The sequence below is a fragment of the Pseudorca crassidens genome, chromosome 10 (assembly GCF_039906515.1).
Source record: "Pseudorca crassidens isolate mPseCra1 chromosome 10, mPseCra1.hap1, whole genome shotgun sequence".
Lineage (NCBI taxonomy): Eukaryota > Metazoa > Chordata > Mammalia > Artiodactyla > Delphinidae > Pseudorca > Pseudorca crassidens.
Window position 1 is genome coordinate 56,863,378 of NC_090305.1, and position 26,772 is coordinate 56,890,149.

At 40.0% G+C, this 26,772-nt stretch overlaps 1 protein-coding gene across 7 annotated transcripts in view; it reads left to right on the forward strand.

The window, feature by feature from the left end:
* The first annotated feature begins 1,652 nt into the window (after positions 1-1,652).
* Positions 1,653-26,772, forward strand: part of ARPP21 (cAMP regulated phosphoprotein 21) — a 181,296-nt gene continuing 156,176 nt past the window's right edge. The window contains exons 1-2 of one of the 7 annotated variants that reach the window (XM_067753689.1): positions 1,653-1,908; positions 14,082-14,121. The gene's annotated coding sequence lies outside the window, so the exon portion shown is untranslated. Of the gene's footprint in view, positions 1,909-14,081; positions 14,122-20,365; positions 20,614-21,109; positions 21,888-22,692; positions 23,125-23,430; positions 23,864-23,934; positions 25,270-26,772 lie in introns of those variants that run through there. The other 6 variants (XM_067753692.1, XM_067753687.1, XM_067753698.1 and 3 more) reach the window with 6 other exon arrangements.

The following is a 26,772-nucleotide window of genomic DNA, read 5'->3' on the forward strand; positions in this document are numbered from 1 at the left end:
AAAAATAAACTCAAAATGGATTAAAGACCTAAATGTAAGGCCATACACTATCGAGCTCTTAGAGGAAAACATAGGCAGAACACTCTATGACATAAATCACAGCAGGATCCTTTTTAACCCACCTTCGAGAGAAATGGATATACAAACAAAAATAAACAAATGGGACCTAATGAAACTTAAAAGCTTTTGCACAGCAAAGGAAACCATAAACAAGACCAAAAGACAACCCTCCGAATGGGAGAAAATATTTGCAAATGAAGCAACTGACAAAGGATTAATCTCCAAAATTTACAAGCAGCTCATGCAGCTCAATATCAAAAAAACAAACAACCCAATCCAACACTGGGCGGAATACCTAAATAGACATTTCTCCAAAGAAGATATACAGATTGCCAACAAACACATGAAAGGATGCTCAACATCACTAATCATTAGAGAAATGCAAATCAAAACTACAATGAGGTATCACCTCACACCGGTCAGAATGGCTGTCATCAAAAAATCTAAACAGTAAATGCTGGAGAGAGTGTGGAGAAAAGGGAAGCGTCTTGCACTGTTGGTGGGAATGTAATTTGATACAGCCACTATGGAGAGCAGTATGGAGGTGCCTTAAGAAACTAAAAATAGAACTACCATACGACCCAGCAATCTCACTACTGGGCATATACCCTGAGAAAACCATAATTCAAAAAGAGTCATGTACCACAGTGTTCATTGCAGCTCTATTGACACTGTGATTTTAGATGGAAATGTTTCTACAAAGAAAGAGCAAAGGGCCAGCATACTAATGGCAGTGAATATCTAGGAGCTGGCCTAAAAAATGCTTGGTCCTCTAAGCAGACATGCAGACTTTTCAACCATAACTCATAGTTCTCAGCAAGTTCATTTTATACACTGAAATGCAGCTTTTGACGAAACTCATGGCTCTGCCTGAATGTGCCTTTGACTGTGGCTTAAGCAGCTGCCTCTGACTCTTCTGAAGTCTGTCAGCTTGTGAAAGAGATGTGAAGGGGCCAACCCTGCCTCCCAGTGGGAACAGAATCAAGAAGTTTTGCTGTCCTCCCTGCCCTCCCTGTCCCGGCTACCTCTTTTTGCCGGTCCCCACTGGAGCAGAGAGAAAGGCAGAGTGGCTGTGGGAAATGCTGCTTCTGGTGCTGAGGTGGTCTCAATCTGTGTGCCAGCAAGTGTGGCGCTTGGCCATGTATCAACTTTGGAACCAGATAGTGCTACGTTTGAACCTTGCTTTCTCCTCTGAGATCTTGTGTAAATTATTTCATCAGTCTGATCTTGTTCTATCTCTGGGCCTCAGTTTTCTCATTTAGAAAGTGAGAAAGATAAGAATACTAGCTCCCTCTCGGATTTTCTAAGTTCATTTTTTTTTTGTACCCAGAGCAAAATAAGTTCTCCTTAATGATTGTTTACTCCACAACCTTTATCAGAGATTCCATTCTGGACATCTTTGTTTTGACAGGTATACCAGTTAGCTTCTGCTGGGTAATGAACTACCCTAAAACATTTTAAACAAAACCATTTCCTGAGCTCAGCGTTCTTCCGATTGGCAGTTTGAGCTGGATTTAGCTGGACGTTGTGTTGTGGATTTGGCTGATGTTGGCTGGGCTTACTCTTAACTGCGTTTAGCTGGTAAGGCACCCAAGGCTGCCTGTGACAGGGGAGCCTTTCTGGAGAGGCTGGATTTGTTCCCACGGAAATAGCGGAGGTACCAAGAGAGCAGAGTGGAAGCTGTAAGACCTCTTGAGACCCAGGTGTGGAATAAACACAACGTTTCTTCTGCCACATTCTTTCGGTTCATCAACTCATAAGCCCAGCCCAGATTTAAGGGGCATAAAATACATTCCGTTTCTTGATGGAGGAGCTGAAAGAATTGGTGCAATATTTGCCGTCTACCAGGTAAGCTCCTTCTAGATACAGTTTTAATTAACAGAAGGAACACTGTACTGCATGACAGGATGCTTGGTTCTTAGTCACTTCACTGAGTCTATCATCATCTACAAAGGAGGGCATTTGTAGCAAAGCTTTGTTATTTTAATTTAAAATTGCGTCTCCGTCTCCTTGTGATTCATCCCAGAGCTAAGACAAGCATTGATGCCATGCATTTATTTATTGGGGGGTTGGGGACACCTCCTCTTTTTTTTTCTTTGTAACAGGTGTCCTGGGAAATCCTTCTGGAGTAGCAATCTGGCCCTTCATCTCATTTTGTCAATCCGATCACCCTAGTGTAGGGCAATTTAACAGGAGTAATTAATCATTGTATTTTCTGAAATTCGAAGCCAAGGCACATTAGCCTCATACCAGAGAGCATGTATGCAAGTGAGGGGGTTATGAAGGAGTGTGTGTAATGAGAGAGGTAAGAGTCTTATAATTAAGGAGGAGCATAAATAATAATGAAAGTCATTAGTGCCACTCGGTTGAAAGAATGTCATCAATGTAATTGGGGCATTAAAGTGAAATCCATTATGACAAACATTAACACATACAGAGGAGGGGAAAATGTGGTTATCTTGAGTTTGACAGATAGTGTCAGCTTCCAGTGGGGCCCAGATGGCATTCAGGAAAATGTTATGAGCAGTTTTATTTTAATATTTTTGGTTATGTGATATTTGGGAATCGAATGACACAAACACATGAGGAATTTTCACATGCCTGGCCTTGAAGCGTCTGGCAGAGAGGGGAGGTCACCGGAGGCAGCAGCCGACTGGAGGACTTCCATCTCAGTGCACGATGTTTTTTCTTAGGTGTTGTGAAAACTCAAGGCATATGATGCAGCCTGGCATTTTTTCCTCTGTGAAATTCCCCGTTGAACCAGACATGCAGTTTGGATGCTTTCTTTAAAAAATAGCAAAGTGTGGGGGGAGCGACAGGGATGAGAATGAGGACATTTAAACAATTATGCAGGAAATTATATGATGCTAAAATTGAACACGGACAGACTGTGCAATGGCAGGATTCCCACTCGTGCTGAGCTTTGCAAAGTAGAGGATTTTTTTCTCTCTCTGGGACTGTCGTTTTTGAGCGTGAAATAATTTAGAATATAAAACAAAAGAAAAAATTTAAATATGTCTAGAGATGGAGGCAAAGAAAAACAAAAAAGAAGGCAGTTGTAAAAAATAAGAGAATTAAGATGAAGTGTGAGAGAGGGAGTGTGTGTGTGTGTGTGTGTGTGTGTGTGTGTGTGTTCAAAAGTAGAAAATGATAAATGATGGCAGTGGTTTGGAAAGAGGTATGTTCTTCTCTGGGGTTTCTTTTTTTTTTAATAAATTTATTTTATTTATTGATTTATTTTTGGCTGCATTGGGTCTTTGTTACTGCGCACAGGCTTTCTCTAGTTGCAGCAAGCGGGGGTTGCTCTTCATAGCAGTGCATGGGCTTCTCATCGTGGTGGCTTCTCTTGTGAAGCATGGGTTCTAGGTGCGCGGGCTTCAGTAGCTGTGGCACGTGGGCTCAGTAGTTGTGGCTCACGGGCTGTAGAGCGCAGGCTAAGTAGTTGTGGTGCACAGGCTTAGTTGCTCTGCGGCATGTGGGATCTTCCTGGACCAGGGATCAAACCTGTGTCCCCTGCATCGGCAGGCAGATTCTTAACCACTGCGCCACCAGGGAAGCCCTCTGGGGTTTCTTTCCAGGGTAGGACAGACTCGAGGGGATTGAGTCTCTGCCAGCAGGGGTATCATGAGGATTCAATGAGTCTATATATGTAAAAGCCTTAGCACACTGACTAATGGTAAACCCTCAATAAATGGGAGCTATAATAACTATCATTATAAGTGTTATTGTGTGTCAAGACTGGTAGAGCAATCCATATATGGGGGGGTCTAGATTATTCATGCATGATGGGGAAGAGGGCAGAGTACATTGACATCTGTGTCAAACCCACTGTATGCAAAGAGATTTAGATAATATGTTAGCTCATTTAATCCACATGGCAAACCTGCTCAGCAGGTATTATTGCCTATAATCTAGGAGACAAAGGCTCAGTTTAACACATGTAAAGCAGTTAAAATAGTGATTGGTACATAATAAAGTCTCAATAAATACTAGCTCTTATGATTGCCACACTCAAAGTCACACAGCCAACCATTGGAAGAGTCAGGTTTTAAATCCTTCTCTCGTTAATTCCAGCTGCACCAAGCTGCCTCTCGCCTGACTCACCTGGAACAATCTGCACCCCACAGATGAACACTCTAGGGTGAAAAGGCTGTGGAGACAGCTGGGATGTGATGGAAAGGCTTTGAAGCTTGGAGCCAGATACTTAAGTCGAAATCCCTGATACTTAGATGCATGGTTTGTGTAGTGCACATGGAATCAGGAAGGAAGGACTGGCTACCCCAGTTACTGGGAAAACTGTTAGTGCTCATATAAGGTCATGGCCCTTCCTGAGATAGTCCATACTTGATCTTGATGACTAATGGCTATGGAAGTGTGAAGGCATAGACATCCCAGCTTAGTAGGAACGACTCAGAGGGGCCATCATAGCTCTAGGGCTCCTCACGTGCAGGGGTGTGTGTGTGTGTGTATGTGTGTGTCTGAATGTTGCCTGAAGCTGTCAAAGGTCCTGCATGACAACTGGATTCCTCCTTCCCATCCCCTGTCTTTTCCATCCCTTCCACAAGAGTGGATCCCAGACACTCTTTTTAATAAACATTCTGCTGATTAAACTCTAGTTCAGAATCTGCTTCCTGGGGAATTCAAGTGCAGACAGTTTTGAATCTGCAAAGGGAGGTGGTATGGTAGTTGCCTAAGAGGTTTCTGTGAGGCTCTGAGGGGAACTAGTCAGCCTGTTCAGGCAGGAACACAGCTCTGAGCACATAAAGGAGTTTCAGAAAATATTACTGAATCTAAAGCTGAGTTGATTAAAGAAAAGATGATGAGCACACATCGTAACATCAGCACTGAGCAGGATCATTCAGGGGGTCTGAAGAATTTCAATCAGCATCTCCATCCCACCCTGAGGAGATGCCATCCTGCATTCAGGTTCATCCCCAGGAGACAAAAGAGATTGTTTGAGTAACAGTGTCTTGCTGAACTTCCCCCATGTATGTGCTCTGATGTAGGAAAAAACCTATTTAAAATGAATATCAAAGACATGAGAAGAACAAAAAAGAGTCATAAAATGACAACATTTAAACCTAAGAGGAAATGTAGAGAACAGGCTTGTGTCTTGATTTAGGAAGCCTGACTTAAGAGTCTAAATAATAAGTAATGATAATAATAATAAGAGTGGAACTAAGGAGGAACAATCAGAAGCAAGAGACGGACTGACTTAATTTTGTCTGTTTGCTTACTTGTGTTTTTTTGTTTGTTTGATTGATTGATTGATTGATTGATGGCTGCTTTTGGGTCTTCGTTGCTCACATGGGCTTTTTCTAGTTGCGGCGAGTGGGACTACCCTTTGTTGTGGTGCACGGGCTTCTCATTGTGGTGGCTTCTCTTGTTGCGGAGCATGGGCTCTAGGCGCGTGGGCTTCAGTAGTTGTGGTGCATGGGCTCAGTAGTTGTGGCTCATGGGCTCTAGAGTACAGGCTCAGTAATTGTGGCACATGGGCTTAGTTGGTCCACGGCATGTGGGATCTTCCTGGCCCAAGGATCAAACCCATGTCCCCTGCATTGCCAGGCAGATTCTTAACCACTGCAACACCAGGGAAGTCCCTGCTTACTTGTTTTTAAATTACATTTTTATTTATTTTAAATCAGATGAATAGTATATAAATATGATCTCATAATACAAAAAAGCAAGTTAGTCCTTTAAGGATCTAACCCTAAAGGACTAGATCCTGCTCACCCTAGAGGTCTTTGGCAATAGAAAACATTGTTGGGCTAGAGATTCTTTTCTATTAGTGAATACAGTATTTGCTTTTATATTTTTATTTGTTTTTTTAGAATTTTCAATTACTTTTTGAGTTTTTTTTAACTTACATTTTTCTTTAAGATATCTTATTTCTTCAAACTCTTACAAATTATTTGTAGAAGGTTGTTCGTAACTTATTTTGGAATTAAACAAAAGGAACCTCACATTTGTAGCAAAATTACCCTTATACTTCCTAAGAGTGTTTATTTGTATATTGTTCCTTATTTTCTTAAAGAATTTTCTGATTTTCAAAGAATGAGCTGTGTGCGGGAAAAATAATCTTTGTTATAATTAAAATTACAGTAATTTAATCATTATACTTTTATATTATTTTAAGTTTTGGTTTAACTACAATTGTCTTTCTATTTTTTACAGTTGGATATTTAGATAATCACATCAACTGTTTTTGTAATTATCTATCTACCTATCAATCTCTATCCATTATTTGTAGGGCTGTGAAATCCCCTCTGAGCACAGCTTTAGCTACTTCCTAGTGGCTTGAAAAACGGGTCATTTATTTTAAATAGTTTCTATATTGTTACTGCATTTTAACTAGTTTATTATTTAAAAGTATAAAATTTAATTTCTCAACATGTTTTGGAGGGCATTAGCCATTAATATATTATTGATTTATAATTCAGTTTCATCAGGGTTAGAAAATAGATTGTCAGCATGTATTTTTTAATTAGAGATAATTCCCTGTTGCCTAGCATATAATCTGTATTTATAATGTTTCCTAGGTTTGTAAAGAATGCATATTTTTTCTTTGGAAATTATGAGCTGCTCTAGAGAGTTATTTGATTGTAGTTATTGTTTGTATCACTTAACTCTTATATCTTTACTATTTTTCCCTTCTTTTAGGGAAAAGGTTTCAAAGTCTCTCCTATGAATTCTCCCACTTCAGCTTTATATATTTGTGAAGATATTGCAAAATCTCTTTGCATTTTCAAATTCCATCATTAGAAATGGATTACTTTCCATCCAAATGGATTTTTATTTTCAAAAATTTTCTAAAGAAATACCATCAGCCTTAGAAAAGGTGATACTTCCAGCTGGCCTGGCAATCGCAAGGTATTGATGCCTCTCTCTTCCCTCCTGGGCCTTTGCCAGTCTTGGCTAATTGATCAAGGTCTTCCTTCCTGCAGAGTCCAGATGCTACCTTGGAATATACTGCTCAAGTCAGTTGCTACCAACTGATCACAGTTTGCCCTTCAGTTAAAACCTATTTGCCCTCCCTGTTTTAAACATTATTAGTCAATGTAAGAAAGTAAAGTTGACCAATGCCTACGAGGTTTGGAGAGATGCCTCAGATTAATACTTTATCTGTCAAGCTAAAGCTGTTGGCCAACACTGTTTAACATGGGAAATCTCAAGATAAAAAGTATCCTTGAGACCTTCTCAAAATAATTATTTGACAAAATCCAGACAGCCAAGTGATGAATCAAAATAAACAATTCTGCATTAAAGAAACTATGGCCATGGAATCCATCAAAAAAAGATTAAACAATTATAGTTACAGGACAGAATATACACAGTTTATACTCTGACCATGGAAACACAGAGTGTTACTGGCTGGAAATAAGTTAAAATAGCTGATCTGTGATTATTGGGAGGATATTTTGGGGGAAGGATAAAAGCTGTTGACCTCACCTAATCTTCTTTTAAACATCTTGGTAACTAAACCCCTTGGTAAATAATGATATTTGGTAGGAGGGAGGGTTCTTATCTACGGAATTGTCTTCACAGAATACCCATGGGTTAGGATTGCCTATGATGAACAAGACTAGTACAAATGGATTTATGAAACATAATTCCCAAGAAATATTATATAAGCTATATGACAATCTAGAATATCAAATGAAAATGTCTCATGACTAAAATGTTTTCCACTGGGTAAGACTCTAGCAAATTTCAATTAGAGGCCTGCTATATTACTCTAGTCCAAAGATCTCTTCTCAGAAGGAAGAATCTGAGGAACTATTAATGGTCTCTGGGACCTCTCTTCACTTTGCTTGGGCCTCTCAATTCTTGCATATTGAAATTATCAGTAAAGCTTGGTGTTGAGTAAGGCCATTCATTTTCTTGACTCATATTTGACAATCAGTTCTTCACGTTTGCTGAGTAAGAAAATTGGGAAGATGCATAGACAGAAGTACGAAACTGAGTATTTCATCTTTCTTAGCATGGAATCCAGCAGAATTGAAACATGGGACTAACAAAATGTTTTACTCTCAACCTGTTAATGTTTTTCAAAGTATTCTTTACATACCTAGGGGATTTTTAGGCAATTCCATCACTTAAAGTGTAAAATGTTTACCTATTATTTAACAAATCATTTTGTTTTGCTTCTATTTCTCCTCATTCTATATCCAAGTAATTTATTATTATTATTAAAAGTAGCATGTACTATAAAATCCCTGAAAAATGTTTTGTTTCTATCTACCTACCTGTACTTTTTTTCAAGGAGAGCACACGTTATAAAGATTATTTAACATTAAATTCTTTATAATATGTGTGAATAATTTTCAAATGATAAATTATTTATTTAAAAACTGTGTGCCAGATCCTTAGTAAGGATTGATTTAACAAATGTCAGGACCTATGGAAATGCTAAAGGATGGGGAAGAAAATGATTAAAATGTGGAACCCAGCATTCTCAATCCTAACATTTTGTCTCCAATCTGGTAATTTATACAGATTTTTAGAGTGTTCATTCTCCCTTATTTTTTCTACATGCACAGCTACTTATAATGTCCTAAGCAGTATTTTAAGTGATAATAAAAAGAAAAAGGATAGAAAGTCTTCCCTCAAGGAGTTTAGAGTTCAAAATAAAAGTAGAAGTGTGGTGTATTGTTAAAGGTAACAAGCTCTGTATAAAGTGCCAAGGAGACTTGGAAGAGGAAACAGTAACTGCTTGGAGCAGCTAAGGAAGGCTTCCATGAAGAGATCAGTGTACAAACTAGGGACATCTAATTCATGGTATATAGGAAAGTTTTAAGACTTTGATATTCCATTATTCAAAATAACACCTTGAATGGGGTGCAAAATACAACATCACACCTGATTGAAATAGTCATTGAAATAGTCATGAATAGTCATGTCAGCACTGTAAACCTTGACAATTAACATCGTTATGGATTGACATAAACTCTTTGGGTTTCATTTTCTTTATCAGATAAAAAGTGGGGTTGAATTGCATTACCCAATACTTTTTGAACACAGGAATCATTGTTACCAAGGCTAATAATAAATTTATACCAGAAGACAGACTATAACCAAAACCTACCCTAGGAGGCATTAGCTTAGCAATCAGGCAGCAGGTGTGCGAATCCTGATATAAGAAGTTGGAAAGAGCAAAATGTCTGACGAAATTGTTACCTACAGTAACCTAAGAAGCAAATCACATTCCTTACATGCATGAGGGCATAGGGGGAAAGTATGAAGACAGAACATGTTAGCAATGTGTGTAGAATATTGTTGGATGCTTTGGCAAAGTGTTAAAAGAAAGAGATTAACTCCAGATAGAATTGGCTGGTTTCCAAATAAAAATGAAGGAAAGCAAAGGGTTCTAATGTTGGAAAAGCATACTGCATCTAAACCCTAGTTAAGATGGCAAATATAGAGGTTTTGAATGGAAATATGCCCAGTAAATCTGATCAATTGATTAAAATGATGTAAGCAAAAATCAAAGTAAGAGTATAGCCTATGTACTTATTGTTAAAATTTTTTCAGTGGGTTATTGTGCCTCAGGGAAAAGATTGAACAAAGGGTTTGGCCTTTACACCTGTTATTGTAGATAACCTCTTAGGAGCAGCATAGAGAGAGAGAGACAGGGAAAGAGAGCCAGAGGTGTGGGGAGCAAGGAGGAGGAACAGGAAAAGTTTAATAAACCACCATGAGTGTAGTTAGCACATAGAATTTACTGGTATCAAACTATAAGAAGCCAAGTTAGTTTTGAAAGATAGTTACTACCAAAGAAGCCAAGAGCTTGAGGCTTAAAATGACCCTTTGGCTCTCAAATTGCTGCAGGCAAGAGGCAGAATAAGAAAGTCACACAACCCTCTAGGTGGGCCAAGGAGGATAATGGAAAAAGAACCACCCCCTCAGAAGGCATTGCCTAGAGACTCGAAGAGCAAAGACAAGGTTGCTTCTTTCCAAGAACAGAATCAAGACTTAAAGACTTCTCTGTATACAGAGAATGGAAGACCTTAAGAATGTCTACCCAGAGGATTTCAAATTTGCCACAAACCTGTGGCTGATATGTATTTCCCATTTCTCCACTTTCCAACTGGGAGTGTTTACTGTGGTTATCCTCTCCTTGTCCAATCTCTGCATTTGAGGGTAGGTTGATAGGGTGTCAGGAAATGCCTTTTAATTCACAAATTTCTGTAATATTCTACGAAAGTTCTTCTGCACCTGATATATAGTAATTACTACACATCACTAAGAGATCCTAGACTTTGAAATAAATGTGTTGATTAGTTGATATTTGGGATTGTCTCCCATGACGAGCGAGTAAATGGGTTTTGTTATTGTTTTTGGTTTTGTTTCCTAAATGTGTGGGAAGAAAGGGAACAAAGAGATATATGGTGATCGCTAGGATAGAAAATTACGGTATTTATGTATTTATGTGTCTGAAATTCAAAAAAATATCAAGGATAGCTGAATTTAACTAGTGTTCATGTCTAGGTGTTTGATGGCTCAGCAATGTTCGGATGAGTGATAATATAAAGACATACATACTATATAAATCAATGTACACTTATTTGCTTTTCTTGCCTTCACTTCAGGTAAAATCAATAATTATGTTTTTATATAAAGTTTGTCCCCTAATTTGTGTTCAGGTGACAATAGTAATAGAAAAGGTTAAAATATAAAGTAGAGGGACTTCCCTGATGGTCCAGTGGTAAAGAACCCGCCTTCCAATGCAGGGGACATGGGTTTGATCCCGGATGGGGAACTAAGATCCCACATGCCACAGGGCAACTAAGCCCGCGCCACAACTACTGAGCTCGCGCATCTCAACGAGAGAGCCCGTGTGCTGCAAACTACAGAGCCCACGTATTCTGGAGCCCACGCGCCACAACTAGAGAGAGAAAACCCACACGCCACAACTAGGGAGAAGCCTGCATGCCCCAACGGAAGATCCCACATGCAGCAACAAAGATCCCGTGTGCTGCAACTAAGACCCAACGCAGCCAAAATAAATAAATAAATAATATAAATATATATATATATACAGTAGAGATATAGTCAAAGTGCAGACAGTTTGAATATGAAACAAGCATAAACAATAAAAAATATAGAGTATAGCTTTTCAGGAATGTTATTTTTCTTCTAGATTGTTTATTATTTTTTGTTAAAATAAAATGAAAAAAATCAAATCACTAATTTGAACAAAATATAGTAAATTAATTTGGATTTATATTTTTTAATTATTTAAATCAAATTCATTACTCTTTAGATATAAAACTATTCACAATTCTAGCCTTTAATGTCCATCTAGATGCCAGTGTAAACAATCAGTATTGTCCTTCAGACATATTGCCCAATTTTATCAAATAAAAATGCAAGACACCCCATTAAATTTGAACCTCAGATAAACAGCAATAGTTTTTCGTATAAGTATGTTCCAGATATTGCATTAAGGCATACTTATTCTAAAACAGTTACCCATTTTTTAATCTAAAATTCAAATTAAACTGACTGTCCTGTATTTTATCTGGAAACCCTAATATACTATAAATTTAACAGTAATTGAATTTGCTGAATATTGCAACATGTTCCAGAGTCACTAGATACAACTGTTACAAATAGTATGGTGATACATAAGTAAATATCTGAGGAGGAATTAATTGAAAACCACAAGTAGCAACAAAACAGACACTTGGCAATACAGGGAACATATTTCAATATATTAAAAAAAAACATTAAATTCACCCCCAGAGGATAGATTTGACATGTTAATTAATTTGTCTTTTCTCTTACCTAAGTGCTTCCACTGCTCAGATTCCTCCTGCATTCCAAAGCAGCATCCGTCTTCATACTTAGCAATGCCAGGCATTTTCAAGGTAGTCAAACACAGGTGTCTTCTGTCTCTAGGCCATAGGGCAGAAGTCCTGGAGAAGGGTTTTCCCCCAACACCTGAGCCCTGCAATGGGATTAGTCATGGGAGTAGAGTTAAGAGTTATGACTTATGCTCTACCATGCAAAGTCCTTCATCCCAGTGTCATTGGGGCACATGTATTCCTTAATGTGTGTGTGTGTGTGTGTGTGTGTGTGTGTGTGTGTGTGTTCTTATAAAATCCTGGGCTCTTGAACACCCAGGACCCAGAGTAGACATCCCTCATACCCAGGTGTAAAATGAATAAATTAGACCTTAGATATATTTCTTTCCGACTGTCTCTGCTCTGACAATTCCCCAGTCCCCTTTGTAGGCCCCCTTTAGTCCATGTGACTAGTCCTGGGCAATGGACTGTGAGGAGAACTGGGTACTGTGTGTCATGTCTGTGCCATTTCAGAGCTGGTATGACATCCTTCATCTGTCTCCGATAGTATCTACTGTGGAGATGGCAGCGCAAGACTGTAGGGCCTCCATTTTTGACCAAGTGGAAAAGAGCCTGGCACAAACCCACATTAGATATGTAGCAAAAGCAAAAAAATAAACGTCTGTTAGGACAAAACCAGAAGGATTTTGGAGGTTTATTCCTTCCATCAAAGCATAGCCTGGCATAATATGAATAATGTCAGTTCCGTACTTTAAAAGAGCTTTCCACATTCTAAGATTATGTATCCACCTGTTTTTTTTTAATCGTAGTTTGTGTTTTTTAAATTTATATTTAAATATTTAATCAAACTGGAATTTTATTTTAGTGTAACATATACCATAGATATTTAAGGTTTTATTCCAAAAAACATGTCCAGACAAAATTTATTACCTAATCAATGATTTCCCCAGTAATTTCCAATAAAATTTTTATCATCCACCGAATCAGGGGTCACAAACTATTTTCTGCAAGCCAAATCTGCCTGTTTTTTAAAAAATAAATAAAGTTTTATTAGAACCCAGTTATGCCCATTTGTTTACATGTTGCTGTGGCTGCTTTCATACTATGGCCGAATTGAGTAGCTATGACCAAGACCGTATTCAACTGAAAGACAAGAAGTAAAGTTCAAAAATATAGACAGGATAATCATTAAAAAGAAGAATTCTCAACAAAAAATAGAGATAAATATGTGAGGTATTGGGTTTGTTGCCTAGATGATGAGAATCCTTTCACCATGTGTATGTATATCAAATCACCACCATGTACACTTTGAATGTCTTACAACTTTGTTTGTCAATTATACCTCAATAAAAGCTGGAGGGGGGAAGAAAAAGAAGAATGGGATCTTGCCTAGAACACATCAAGCCTTAGTATAACCCATCAGTAATTAGAACAGTGTGATACTGGTTAGATGAAAACTTAGTGCTATCACCTCATTTTGGAAATTTAAAAATAAAAATGATGCTTTAAGGTGGAAATGACTTACTGAAATCGCATAGTTGATTTCATGGCTGATTCAGGACCAAACTCCTGGCCTCCTGCAAGCCACTCTTGGTCTCTGTTTACTTCAGTACATGTTACTTTCTCACAGACCGACTAGCTTTATAAAGCAGGGAATCTAGGTTGTACTGTGGTAACAAAAAATCTGCAGAAGTCAGTGGCCTAAAACATAATTTTTTTTTTCTTGCTTAGTTTGTCTGACATGGGTCACTGTTGCAGTCTACTCTACACAGTCACTCGGGGACCCAGTTTGATGCAGGCTATCACCATGGAGCTGGACTATCTGGGCATCTGACCTCCTCTGTAGTTGTGTGGGGGCCAAGGAGAACCCAGAGGATTTTGCAGAGGCTTCTTACAGCCTCAGCCCAGAAGTGATATGTGCAACTCTGTTCACTTATTTTTAGTGAGAATTTGTCACATGGCCAAGCCTGACTGCCAAAAGGCTGGGGCGTGTGCTGACCTCTAAAGGAAAGAAGTGGGTGTGGTGAGCCCTGGGTTACAATTGCATGTGATTAAGTGGAAGTAACTGAATTGTTAGACTGGTGATTTCTTTCTTTTTTTAATATTATTGGAGTATAGTTGATTTACAATATTGTGTTAGTTTCAGGCGTACAGCAAAGTGATTCAGTTATACATACACATATATTGATTCTTTTTCATTCTTTTCTCATACAGCTTGTCACAGAATGTTGAGAAGAGTTCCCTGTGCTATATGGTAGGTCCTTGTTTGTTATCTATCTTATATATAGTAGTGTGTGTATGTTCATCCCAAGCTCCTGATTTATCCCACCCCCCCCCCCCGCCATCATTTCCCCTTTGGTAACTATAAGTTTGTTTTTGGTATTTGTAAGTCTATTTCTGTTTCGTAAATAAGTTCATTTGTGTCCTTTATAAAATTAGACTCTGCATATGAGTAATATCATGTTATATTTGTCTTTCTCTGTCTGACTTACTTCACTCAGTACGATCGTCTCTAGGTCCATCCATGTTGCTGCAAATGGCATTATTTTGTTCTTTTTTATGAATGAGTGATATTCCATTACATATATGTACCACGTCTTCTTTATCCATTCATCTGTCAATGGACATTTAGATATGCTTCCATATCTTGGCTATTGTAAATAGTGCTGCAGTGAATATTGGGGTGCATGTATATTTTCTAATTATGGTTTTCTCCAGATTATGCCCAGGAGTAGGATTGCTGGATCATATGATAGTTCAATTTTTAGGTTTTTAAGGAGCTTCCATACTGTTCTCCATAGTGGTTGTACCAATTTACATTCCCACCAACAGTGTAGGAGGATTCCCTTTTCTCCACACCCTCTCCAGCGTTTATTGTTTGTAGACATTTTGAAGATGGCCATTCTGACCAGTGTGATGTAATACCTCATGGAAGTTTTGATTTGCATTTTTCTGATAATTAGTGATTTTGAGCGTCTTTTCATGTGGTTTTTGGTCATCTGTATCAGACGAGTGATTTCTTATCTGATTGAAAGATAAGAAATTATTTCTCTCCCACAGAAGCTTCCGGTTTTTTAACATATTCCTGACTCTCTGTGTCTGTACCCTCATCCTGAGAGTTGAAGGGTAAATATATGTCAAATCAGTGATTTTGGCCCTGTGTGCTTAAAATGGTTAAATTGATAAGCAAAAAAAGGGGATGAAAACAATGGTTTGGAGGCTTGCTCATGGCTCCCAGGGATCTGCTGTATTCTGGAGTGAAGGAGGGCAGAGTCCACCAAATCATCCACAAATTCTTGGCCTGAAAGAGTTCACTCAGCTTCCTCAAATATTTACCATTTTTTAATAGAAAGAAAAGTGTTTAGTGTTTGTGTGAAGGGAAAAGCTTGAAGCAAGAAGATAATTAGTAAATTCACAGAATTTTTATTTACTTCTCTTTCCAAAATGAAAATTTTGCCTTATGACAATTCAATTAAAAATACACACTTAACAACATTTTGTAGGTTTGTAATGGTATATTTATTTTTTTATTCTATGTAATTTATACCAGGAGGCAAAGGTCAACTAGCTCTTTAATAAAGATTAGTAATCAAAACAAAAGATATTCTGAAGCTGATGTAGCATCTTTAAATCTAGTATTATGCCAAAATGTAAAATAAAGGCACGTTTGACAGGCAATTCAGATTTAAAGATTTACACTAATGGGATAATCCTCCAGTTTGGAAACCACACCCTCCAGTAGCCTTCACTTTTGCATAATACCCATGTTTTGTATTTAATACACCACTCTGCTGTCATTAATATATTGATATAGTCAATGTCATGGAGATAATGCCCATGACTTATTCTAAAGAAGAGAATAAGTAGCATATTATAAAGTGACATGCATTTTGCAATCCATTTATGCAAAATATACCTGTATATTTATGGATATAAATGCGCAGAAATTGGCTAAGCATGAAAGTGATGGCTGTTGAGGTGGTGGTATTTTGAGAGATTTTATTTTGTTCCTTTTTCATTTTGATTTCCACCCTCATTTTGTTTTTTACGATAAATCTCTATAGACTTTGCAAACGTGCATTTATTTTTCAAAATTAAAAAAATTCTTTGGAGAGTAGCTTTGGAGAACAAATTGTACATTCATGTAGAATTATAAATCTGCACATTGTTCTTTAGATGCTGGATATTGGCCTACAACTGGGTTTCCAGTAAGATCATAGTACTGTTTTGAAATAGTAACACTGTGAATATATTTTACCTTTTAAACACACACACACACCATTTTAAGTTATGAAGAACAGTTAAAAATGCAAATGTGCTATATTTCATTAGAGATGGATTGTAGCTGTTTTATTCTAGTGGCTAATTCATAGACCTTTTAATGTTATCTCATTGTGGAGAAGCCAAATATATTATTCCAGTTCTGAATAACTTGGTAACCTTTTTTGTCTTCCTTTGCGTGAAAAAGGGAGCGGTGTCCATTACGGAAGAAAATGCTGTATCTCAGGGCCAGGAATGTAAAACTAGAGACAGGATTACACATTTGCTTTGGCAAATGCTAGATTATGCTCTGTATCATTCCTTGCATTGCAGGGAGAAACATTTTCCTCTATCCTTCCCAAATATGCCCCTGATGCTTCTGCTACATTTCTGCTTTCAATTCTGGGCTCTGTTTTTAAAAATCAAAAACATCTTTCATGGGTTCCGTGGGAAGTTGAGAACACTTCATGCTGAAGGAGGTCCTAGAGGGCAGAGCTAACCCTAGGCAGGTAGAGAGGCCCCTAGACGTCTTGCCTGAACACACGCCTGCTCTGCAGTCAGATTCCCTGCATCTGAGTGCCTTGCTGCCTGGAACACAGGCCTCGGCTATGCAGATGTCACGGGTCCCTCAGGGCAGTGGATGCAGAGAAGGAAGATGCACAGTGCTCAGGGGGACCAGGGGCCCAAACCCCCAAATACTAAGATTGTGTCTAAATGCTGGTATTTCTTTCCCAAGAGATGCTAAAAAGAAATACGCAGTTTAGTCAACAGCCTTTCTTGTCTTTTGATGCTCAGATGACAGGTTTCTTAAACCTCTCTTCAGCTTTTTCTTCTTGTTGTCCCTCCGCTGTTTTAGATGCATCTCCTTGAAAATACTACACACATTCCTTTTTGAGGAAATTTCTGGGTTTGCCCTCTCAGCAAAGCATCACCGTGTGCGTGTGCTGGCCAGTGTTCATTTCTGGTCTGCCTGTGAGAACATCAGGGTTCATGGAGATCATTTTCTTGTACTGCACACAGCAGACTCCAGAGGGATCTGTGCCATCAGAACATTTGGTTTCTAGTCTCCCAAGTCCTCTTTGTTTTTGATCGTGACATTTCTTCATGCTCAGATGCATACGTGATGTAACATTCTTTGTTGATGTTCTGAAATGTGTTTTAGAGTTATTTTGGCTTAGCACGAATTAAGAATGGGGAACTAAACTTTTCTGATTAAAATGTTACTCTTCCCCCACCCCCCCCCCCTTATTCCCCTGCCTTTCTGTACCAGGCATATCTGTATGGCTTTAAACCCAAGACTCGTATTTAATAGACCCTAGACTGTTATGTTGGAAATAGGGCAAATGAGAAGTCTCTCTGGGGGGTTTGTGAGCCTTTGTTGTGATGGGGGAGAATGCCCTAAAGGGGAGCTCCTAGCAGCCTAATTGTTGAGAAATGATGGAAGTTCAACAGCATGGAAATTTACTTCTCGCTTCAGCTGAAAAGGTGCTTATAAAGGTAGCTGGGCTATTTTAGCAATTTGCCTTATTTTGAAAATCCAATTTGAAAGCTTCATTAAAGGGCACTAATTTAGTGTCTTAAGGGAATATGTGTAAAGGAGCTTATCAACAATCTTAGATGTTTGCCAGTGTGTAGGTGAGCTCAACTCCCCAAGCTGGCATTACCTGGTTACCTGTATGCCCTTTCATTTCAAACACAATGCCAAGTAAATTCAAAAGCATCCAGACCAAGAGGCTAACAGCACAGTTTCTGCTTGCCGCACGACAGGCCAGTAAATCGGGAGATGAGTTCTTGGGGCAAGGAATAGTGAGTGACTTTATTCGGAAAGCCAGCAGACCGAGAAGAGGGTGGACTAATGTCCTAGAGAACCATCTTACCCCAGTCAGAATGCAGGCTTCTTTTATAGTAAAAAGGGGAGGAGGTGTGGTTGGTTGTTACAAACTTCTTGGGGCAGGAATCCTCTGTTCTTGCAGCTGTCCACCTAGGTCAGGCCAGGATGCTCCTGTAAACCTCCAACAAGACAAATTGTTGTTCTCTGTTCTGCAACTTTTTACCTCTGTATGAATGGAAGAGTGTTATACTCTTAAAGGTCAGAGCCTTGAAAATAGGCTACCATGTGTATTCCAGGCTATAGGCAACATTCGTAACTCAAAGCAAAAGAAATAGAATACAAAGGTTAAAGTAAAAGAAACAGATCTAATATGGAGTCAGATTTTTGTTCTTCCCTGTTGCACTTCCTTTTTCCCCCATTACCACCACTTCCCACCCCTAAAGGCAGGATGCTTTCAGTGCAGAAACACCTCTGCATGGGCATCAGCATCATAGATGTCACGCAGAAGTCCAATAAGGTAGACAACAGATTTAGTGAGTTTAGTGGTAGTTAATATACAGCAGACCAAGGGCCTTAAGGAATGGTAACTGTTTCAGATTGTTTAAGGAAATACAAACACCTTCCAAATGCCTAGAAGAGTCACGTACTGTTCACTGCCTGCCTCATATTCCCAGAAGTATATTTCAGGCCCACATTGGGAAGCAAAAGTTAAAATTGGAAAGCTGAATTCTAATTACCTGCATGGCCTCAAATAAACTTGAACCTTCTCTAGTCCCTAATTTGTTGACTACATATGAGAAAAGGTAGAAAAATTTAGCTGAATTAAATGAATATTATTCTTCTTTGTCACACTTTCCTTTCTAAATAAAGGTTAAACTCTATGAGAAACTGCATTAAGTTTCACCATCAAGCTTGTCTATACACTGATAAGATATTGAAACATTCTGCCTTTTTCTTTTACATAATCACGGAAGTATGTACTAAGAGTGCTGTTTGAATTCCCCTTCCCCGATCAATGGTTATAATTTCTAATCCAGTTTACAGAGTCGAGTTCCTGTGTGTGTGTGTGTGTGTGTGTGTGTGTGTGTGTGTGTGTATTTCCAGAGTGAAGTTAGATCTAGAAGACTTGGTGTTAAGAATAAGCTCTTCAGGTTTCCTCTTAGTAGATTACCCATTCAGGAGCTGCTTAGGTGTAGTTCTGTCCAAAAAGAAAATCAAGTACACTGATCCTCCTTCCACGCAGTCCCAATCGTGTGAGTTTAAGACAGCACAACTTGTCACAACAATTTCCCCCAAGGAAAGTAGATTTTTTAGAACATGACTTGAGTTGAAGGGAAGAGAATTAGAAATACTTTTGATGAATTTTCCCTTGAATTCCATATGGCTGGAAGGAGGGGAGAAATGCCTGTCAAAATGTTTTTGGAAAGGACTAAGTCGAAGTCTCAAAAAATAGATCAACAGAAGGGTCTTGAATTCTTTAGGCTTCATTTGCTGAAACCTCATACAACAGATTTACTCTTATTCCAGCACGGCTGATCCCCAAGGGAGGCAATTTCCAATATTTGGGAAATATGTATTCATCAAAGACCAGTACCACCTTATCCTAATTCTTTTCGTAGCATTTGCTAGAACCACACATACCATCTGTTTGATATTTTAATCAATCTCTTAGCATATATGAACATGGCTACTGCTGTTGAAATTACATTTCTATAAAAAGTGGAAGGCGCCTCCCTTAATAAATCTGTTTATGATGTCTGTCATCGGGAATGGGTGTCAATAAATGGAACTAAAAGGACATTTATTGACGTGTATTACTAGTTATTTGTTGTCTCTTCATGGGGTTACTAATTGCAGCTGTTAAAAGTTGATTTTCTCTTCTCCAATTTATTGTGGGATGGGGCATTCATTGCACCAGATCCATAGTTATTCATTGCCTACATTTGAGAAGCTGAATTGCTGGATACTGTCTCAATGAGCTTTGGCAATTCCGTGCAGGCATGTACAAGTATAATTTTGCTTCCCGTTAATAACAGCCTAGCAAGGAAGCTCAGAATCAAATGCCTTGCTCTCAGCTGGGGGCAGAACGCCAGAATGATCTATCTTGGCTGGTGACCTATAATGTTGGAAAAGTAGGCTCCACATTCACTCAGGAGGGGTGGGCGGTATTCCGGAAATGTATTCCCATTCCTCCACTATTCCTTTTTTTTTTTTTTTTTTCCTTTTGGTAGTGTGCGCCTTGAAACAATGGGAAAAAATGAATTACAGATAATAAAAATAGCACATCTCCAGAACAAACGGGAAATGCAGCGCTTTTATTTCTTGGGTTGTCAACTCGGCGCCCTGCCCCACGCCCTAGCCTGCCGGGGTTTCTGGGGCACCTCTGCGATTCTCAGTGAGCGCCCGAGTGGGCAACGGGCTGGGCAGGCGCCCACGGGGAGTCCACTTGGCGTCGCACGCCGGGACTTGGGGTCCTGCTCAAAGCCGCGAATCTCTGAGAGCTCTGAGGCTACGGCTCGATTGGGGTGGAGTGAAGTGTTATTGTTGTGGGATATTCTCTGCAGAGTTGGCCTGGAGAGTGAGCCCCGGAGGAAGGGAGTGGGCAAGGCTTGGCCAAGTGTCCGCCAAGTCGAAGTCGGGAGGCGCCCGGGAGAGGTACGCGGGGGGTCTCGGCCCGGGGCGGGGAGGGATGCGCGCCGGCCGGCCGGCGGGGAGCGGGAAGGCAGGGTGGAGGGGAAGGGGGCAGCGTGCCAGTTTTCTCTCTGATGAATGATGCTCACGCCCTGTGCGTGGCTCACGCGCTTTGTCTCTAGCCCGGGGCCAGGCGGAGGAGAGCGGCTGGGGGGACGGATGGCACCACGCGCTCCGAGCGCACCGGGCAGGTGCCCGAGCTCCAGCTCGGCCAACTCCGGCCGCGCCCCGTGGCCGAGGCCCGGCCCCCGCCGGCGCCCGGCCGCGGCCATCTCCCGGGTGTGGCGGGTCGGGGACTGGAGTCTGCCAGCCGAGCAGCTGCCACGCCACATGCCACCCGCGCGCTGCCGCCAGCCCAGGCGGGAACCGGACGCTGCCGGGGCTGCGGGGAGGAGCCGGGCGTGTGGGAGGGCAGGGGCGCGCGGGACCCAGGGACTACCCGAGCCGGCTGGCTCGGGGGATGGGGGGCGGGGGGGAGACTGAGAGTGACAGAGCGACGGACAGGTGGGAGCAGTTAGACAGCTGGAGACTCGGAGACCGGCACGCAGAGAGAGGGAGGGAGAGTCAGGGGAAGGAGAGAGAGAGGAGGGAGAGGGAGAAGCAGCCTCGTCCTCCCTTACTCCAGACGCCCTCTCCTCTGTCCGAGGGAAGCGGCTGGGGCATCGAGTGACAGAGCGACAGAGATGCGGGCACAGAAGACGGGGAGAGGGACCCTGCCTCGCTAGTGGGACCGAGATTCGCGGAGGGACAGACCGACACGAGGGGCAGCTCGGAGAGCCGAGCGCGGGACGGCGAGAAGCCCGCGGTGGGCCGCCAGGCTGAGCGACAGACGGCCAGACAGACAGACGTGCCCGGGGACGGACCGGCAGACAGGAGGCGGGGGCACGCTCGCTCTCCGCAGGCAGCAGGGCGGAGAAGGCGGCGGCGGCGCCCCCTGAGCGCATCCGGAGCAGCGACGAGCAGCAGGGGCCGCGGGGTCGCCGGCTGAAGCCACCGCCGTCGCCGCAGTCCTGGCCGCCGCAGCCCTGCCAGGAGCCCCGCCGACGCCGCAGAAGGCTCCTTTTACTAGCAGTTAAATAAACCCACCAATAATAACAATAATACTAATAACCCAAGCCAAACCAAACAAATACAGCCAAATCGATCCGTGAGAAACAATAATATTAATAAAAGCCAAAAACTAAATCAGATCAATCAAGGCACCGAGACGCTGGGGGGATATCCACTGTTCGGTCAAGGTAATATAATTAAGGTCTTCAGACGTGAACGTTGCACGCCTTTTGTGATTTCTTTTTTCTCTTTCTTTCTGCCTTATATCTGTGCTTTCCTTTCTAGTCTGTATTTCTCCTTCCTGTTTGTAGAAAGCTGTTGTTTTATATGTATTGTGTATTTATGTTTTGTCAGAGGAGGGGTAGATTCCCCCTCCCCAGAATGAGGCAAAAATGGAAAGCTGGGAGAGAATTGAAAAGGGCAGGTCTCTTCATCAGAGAAGTCTACAGTGATTTATGCAGTTTTCTCAGTAGAAAGTTTGGAGTGTTTTTATTTCATTTGGAAGAGAGCTGTGCAAGGGGCAGAAAGTTGTCATCTGTTTGTTGTCCTCAGGGGACTTGAGGTCCCAAGGGGTTTAGGGGGAAGAGATGTTCAGTTTTATTTTTACATGGTTGAATTCTGTGTTTCATTGCAGACTCCAAATTTAACGTCTTCCGTCTGAGGTTGTAGATATGGTGGTAGAACTGAGTTGACTGAGACAGGTGTTTAGAAAGTTTCCCAGGAAGATAAATTGACTCACTGGATTTTTATGCATAGAAATCAAGCTGGAGTAGATGTGGTTGCTGTCAGCTGCTTGGGTTCAGTATTCCGAAGATACAGGATAAGGACAGAGTCCAAGCCTGAAAGGAAAGACAAAGAAGGAATTGAAAGTTAGAGGGATGGGAAGCTAGGAAGTACGATGCAAGGCTGGTAGGAATCACTTTCATGGTAATGTGTTTAGAGTGCAGATATCCATTTTAATTTCTGATTTTTTTGAAGTTTGTTGGTATGACACTTCAGCCTCCCCGGACACGAATGACGATCCCCAGAGTTGGAGTGAATCTGGACAAGATTTCACTCAAATGCTGAGTAAATCCAGATGATCCCCACCTCTTTCTCATCCACTTTGGTGATCAAAATGGCTATGATTGTTTTTAGAAAACAGAGAAATTGAAATGAGAGGAAATCATTTTTCATTTGGTAAAAGTTAGGAAACCTTTGACACTTTAAAATAAATGCACCTACTGCTTTGATCCGTGTCACCACAAGGTTTGCATGTCTTCAGAAGATTTTAATGTCATTTTCGCAGAGGGCAGTCATTTGGAAGCCTAGAGCTCTAGCTATGTAGCCGAGTGGTCTACTGTAATTGCTTCTGCTGCCTCCTAATGTGGATCGCACAGGAGAAATTAAGTATGTACTCTTCCCAGGTTTATGTGGATTTTTAAGGTATGTATTTGTGTTCGATCCTATATTTCCTTTCTTATCACATTCTTATACTTCCTTTTATCACTTCAACTAACAGAACGTTTTTCAATTTTCCAGAGAGGGAGTTTAGAATACTCTTTAAGGAATACACTTCCTCCTCACAAAAGATACAAAAGGCTAACCTATTTCTATCCTTGCTTATTAATACTATTACCTGGTTTAAAGTAACTTGGTTTAAATGCAATTTTAAGACATTTAGACTGCTATGCAGAGATGTCTTAATTTCCCCTCACTGGACGTGATTGATGTTGTCCAATAAATCATATAACTAAGTTGCTGTGGATGAATGAATGTTCAACGGAGTACTTGTTTGGGTGAGGCATATTTAAAGAAACTTATGCAGCTCCAGAAACGGTCCTTTAGCTTCTCAGTGACTTAATTTCACTCTACCCTGATTTCTCTTTTACAATATTCAGCTCAGACTGAGACAGGTTTGTGTGCTCTATTAGATTTGCAAATTGCTGATCTCCCAGTGACTTTCCCTCTTAGATACCAGCTGAGTGTGGTTACCTTGAGAACTGTGGCATTAGCCCATTAGAGCATGCTCCACTGGGGAGTTCTGTGCAGTCTATTTTTAATGCTATTTAATGAAGGAGCGAGCACCTCACTCAGCGATACAAGGAGCAGGATGGAAGACAGAGCTGGGCATGGTTATGGATACTGGAGAGGGATCTTTGGAAAGGTACAGACTGGCTACTGGGTATGGTAATTTTCATTAGTCCTAATATATCACACTAACAGAAATCAATTGATTTTAGTGGGAGAATTACACATGAATAGTTTGATATGTGTTTTCATCAACCTTTTCAGTAATTCTTAGAAAGAAGACTCAATAATTTGAGTGCCTTAAAACTTCAGTGAGATAGTAACCAGGGAGTTGCTGCATATATACTATTTTTAATTCAAGCTGTCAGGTGCTTGGGTGGTAAGAAGTGCAGAAATAATTTCAGATTCCTAAAATATTGTACTAGGGAAGAGTTTGGAGCTTGTAAAATGTTCCAGGTGTAAAATAACTAACATCCTTCTAAGATGCTGATGACTTGAAGCTCTGCCTTGTGATTTTGTTTTTCATTTTCTTTTATAAACTTGGAGTCTAGGTCAAGTATTGTGAAAATGAAGTGAAATAGGAAGTTTTGGTTGAACTTGTTAGAATATTTGAGTTGTTTTCTCTCCTTACTCTGAGATAAGCACAATAGATTATGTTACCGAAGGTTAAATATTTTAAAAATGTAGATAGCAGAGGCAGCACTGGTAATTTTTGGAATCTTATAATGAGGGGGGAACATATCTTTATATTATAGTGTGTAGAACATGCAAAGCCATCTTTCTGCAACGTTTGCATATATGCAGAAGACCTGTCTTGAGGTAGAAAGTGAGAATGTTCAATCAGAAAGGTCTCTGCTGTTCATTTTCGTATTAACAACCTACTCCAGTCGGGTTACTTCTTTCTACAGAGTAAAGCTAACTAGAAAAATGCCTAAGCAGTTTCAAAAGTAATAAACGTAAGAGAAAGTGAGAAGTTTGTATTAAGTGGGGAAATGAGTCATATAATTATTGTTAAATGAAGCTGTTAGAACAATGTACAGAGTTGTCCTGGATCTTGTCAATTTTTACAAGAAATAATCAAAAAAAAAATACCGAAGGGAAATACATTGCAAAGAGTTACTGTAATTAGCTGTTGTTGCTTCTGTTTTCCACCTTGTACTTTTAGAGGGAGAAAGTAATCTGTATTGACTGTAATATTTCCCTTAGTGGTCAGGCTATTTGGACCACCGTGCTGCTACCTTTCTCAAGATTCTCAAGGCAGTGGGCATTCTCATCTGAATTCAATGTGTATTTTGTCTGTGGACAAGATAATGATAAGCTGCATGAGTAGAGTGTAGAATGAGTCAGCCACTGAAGACACAGTATACCATGTAGCCAGAAGTGGAAAGGATTGAAAATTCTCATTAGTATGGGGAGACAGTTTTAAGTCCATAAGTTTGGAAATTGCAAATGAACCATTTGTATACACGTTAGTTTAATTCAGATCTGCTTTGTGACAAGGTTAGGAAAGAATCTGGGGCTTAAAGGTGAGGTCGACACCGCGAGCCATCTCTTCAAATGGTAAGTACTGGCATCGTCCTAACTGGTACCACACAGTGGTAGCCTGTTGAGAAATTTGTGAATCTCTAACCAGAATAGGAATTGGTTTCCTTAAAAATGCCTTATGTCACCTGCAAAGTTCTGAACATATTTTAAGTCAGTGATGATTAACTTATAAAATACATGCTTCCTCTCTTTGGACAAAGGATCTTTATTTTTTAGGAAATTGATGGTTCTAGAGGCTTTACATTTCTGCTGACTTTGCTTTCTTTTATTTTTCATTCTAACATTTAAAGTTAAACATGATAAATGATTTCAAGCAGTGATAGAAGTCAATGCTAAAGGGCTGTTGAAGGTATAAGCAGAACATTAGCAAGATGTGTCTGTGACTGGATTTGTTTTTCTCAGGTGGTCTTTGCTTCTGAGGGTCAGTTTCCTTTAAGGTGTATTTATGCCAAGTGCTAATAAAGTGATTTTTTTCAGTGCCTCAGAGTCTTATAATTTAAATTAATTTTACTCGTCTTGGATTAAACTTGGCCCTGGATGTTCAAAGTATTTATTCTATTTACATCACAACGGTTTCATTTCTCTGAGGATGAGATGGGAGCTGATACAAAGTATTTAAATTGCGTACATTAATATCATATGCTTGATAAAAAAATAAAGTGCTTGGGACAGAGTATCAAGTTTATACAGCAGTTTTTAATGTTTGGCAGCAGTGTTATCTTGTGGTTTCAGAATTCTCTGTAGTCTGGTGATATTTTCCTAAGTTATAAAATGCCCATCTAACGTTTTGAAGGTACCTTTCTCTAAAATTACTGGGACGTATCTGTGCCCTGGGAAATAGCTATGCAGGTAAGCCAAAAAGCGAATTGAAATAATTACATTGAGACAGTTGAGGGGATATCAGAAAAATAAAAGGACTGACTTCTGTTTACCAAACTGACTCTACTTTCAAACTCAGTCCTTAGCATCATGTTATGTTCTTTTCTTGCTGCCAGCATAGACTTTGGTATCGCCAGGTGGAAAGACTGGTCATCACGGTCTATGGCCACAGTAGATCAACATTTTAAATTTCTCTACATACTTTCCTGAAGAAAATTTCTTCTTAGTTTTTTATAACCCCCACTTAATATCCATGTCAATGCCAAAGGTTATATAAGATTTTTTAAGTTCTGTAACCAAGTGATATCTATGAGGATAAACTTGCATCTGTGACTTATTTAAATGCCAAGGAATTAATCCAAAATTATCTCACTCAAGGCACAAGTTCATAATTATCCCTCAGTCATAAGTTCATACAACGTTTTTAAAGTAGTATAATTTACAGTTGCTTCTTTTATCTAGCAACAGAAAATATTTCATTTTCTCCAGGTAAGGGGGAGAGGGTTCCACTAATCATTACCCTTTAAAAAACAGGCCTCTTACCACTTTGTCACATTTATCAGTACCTTAAAATTATACAACAGTTCTTAACATTAAAAATGTGGGTAACACACAAAATATTAAGATTTTATTGACAAA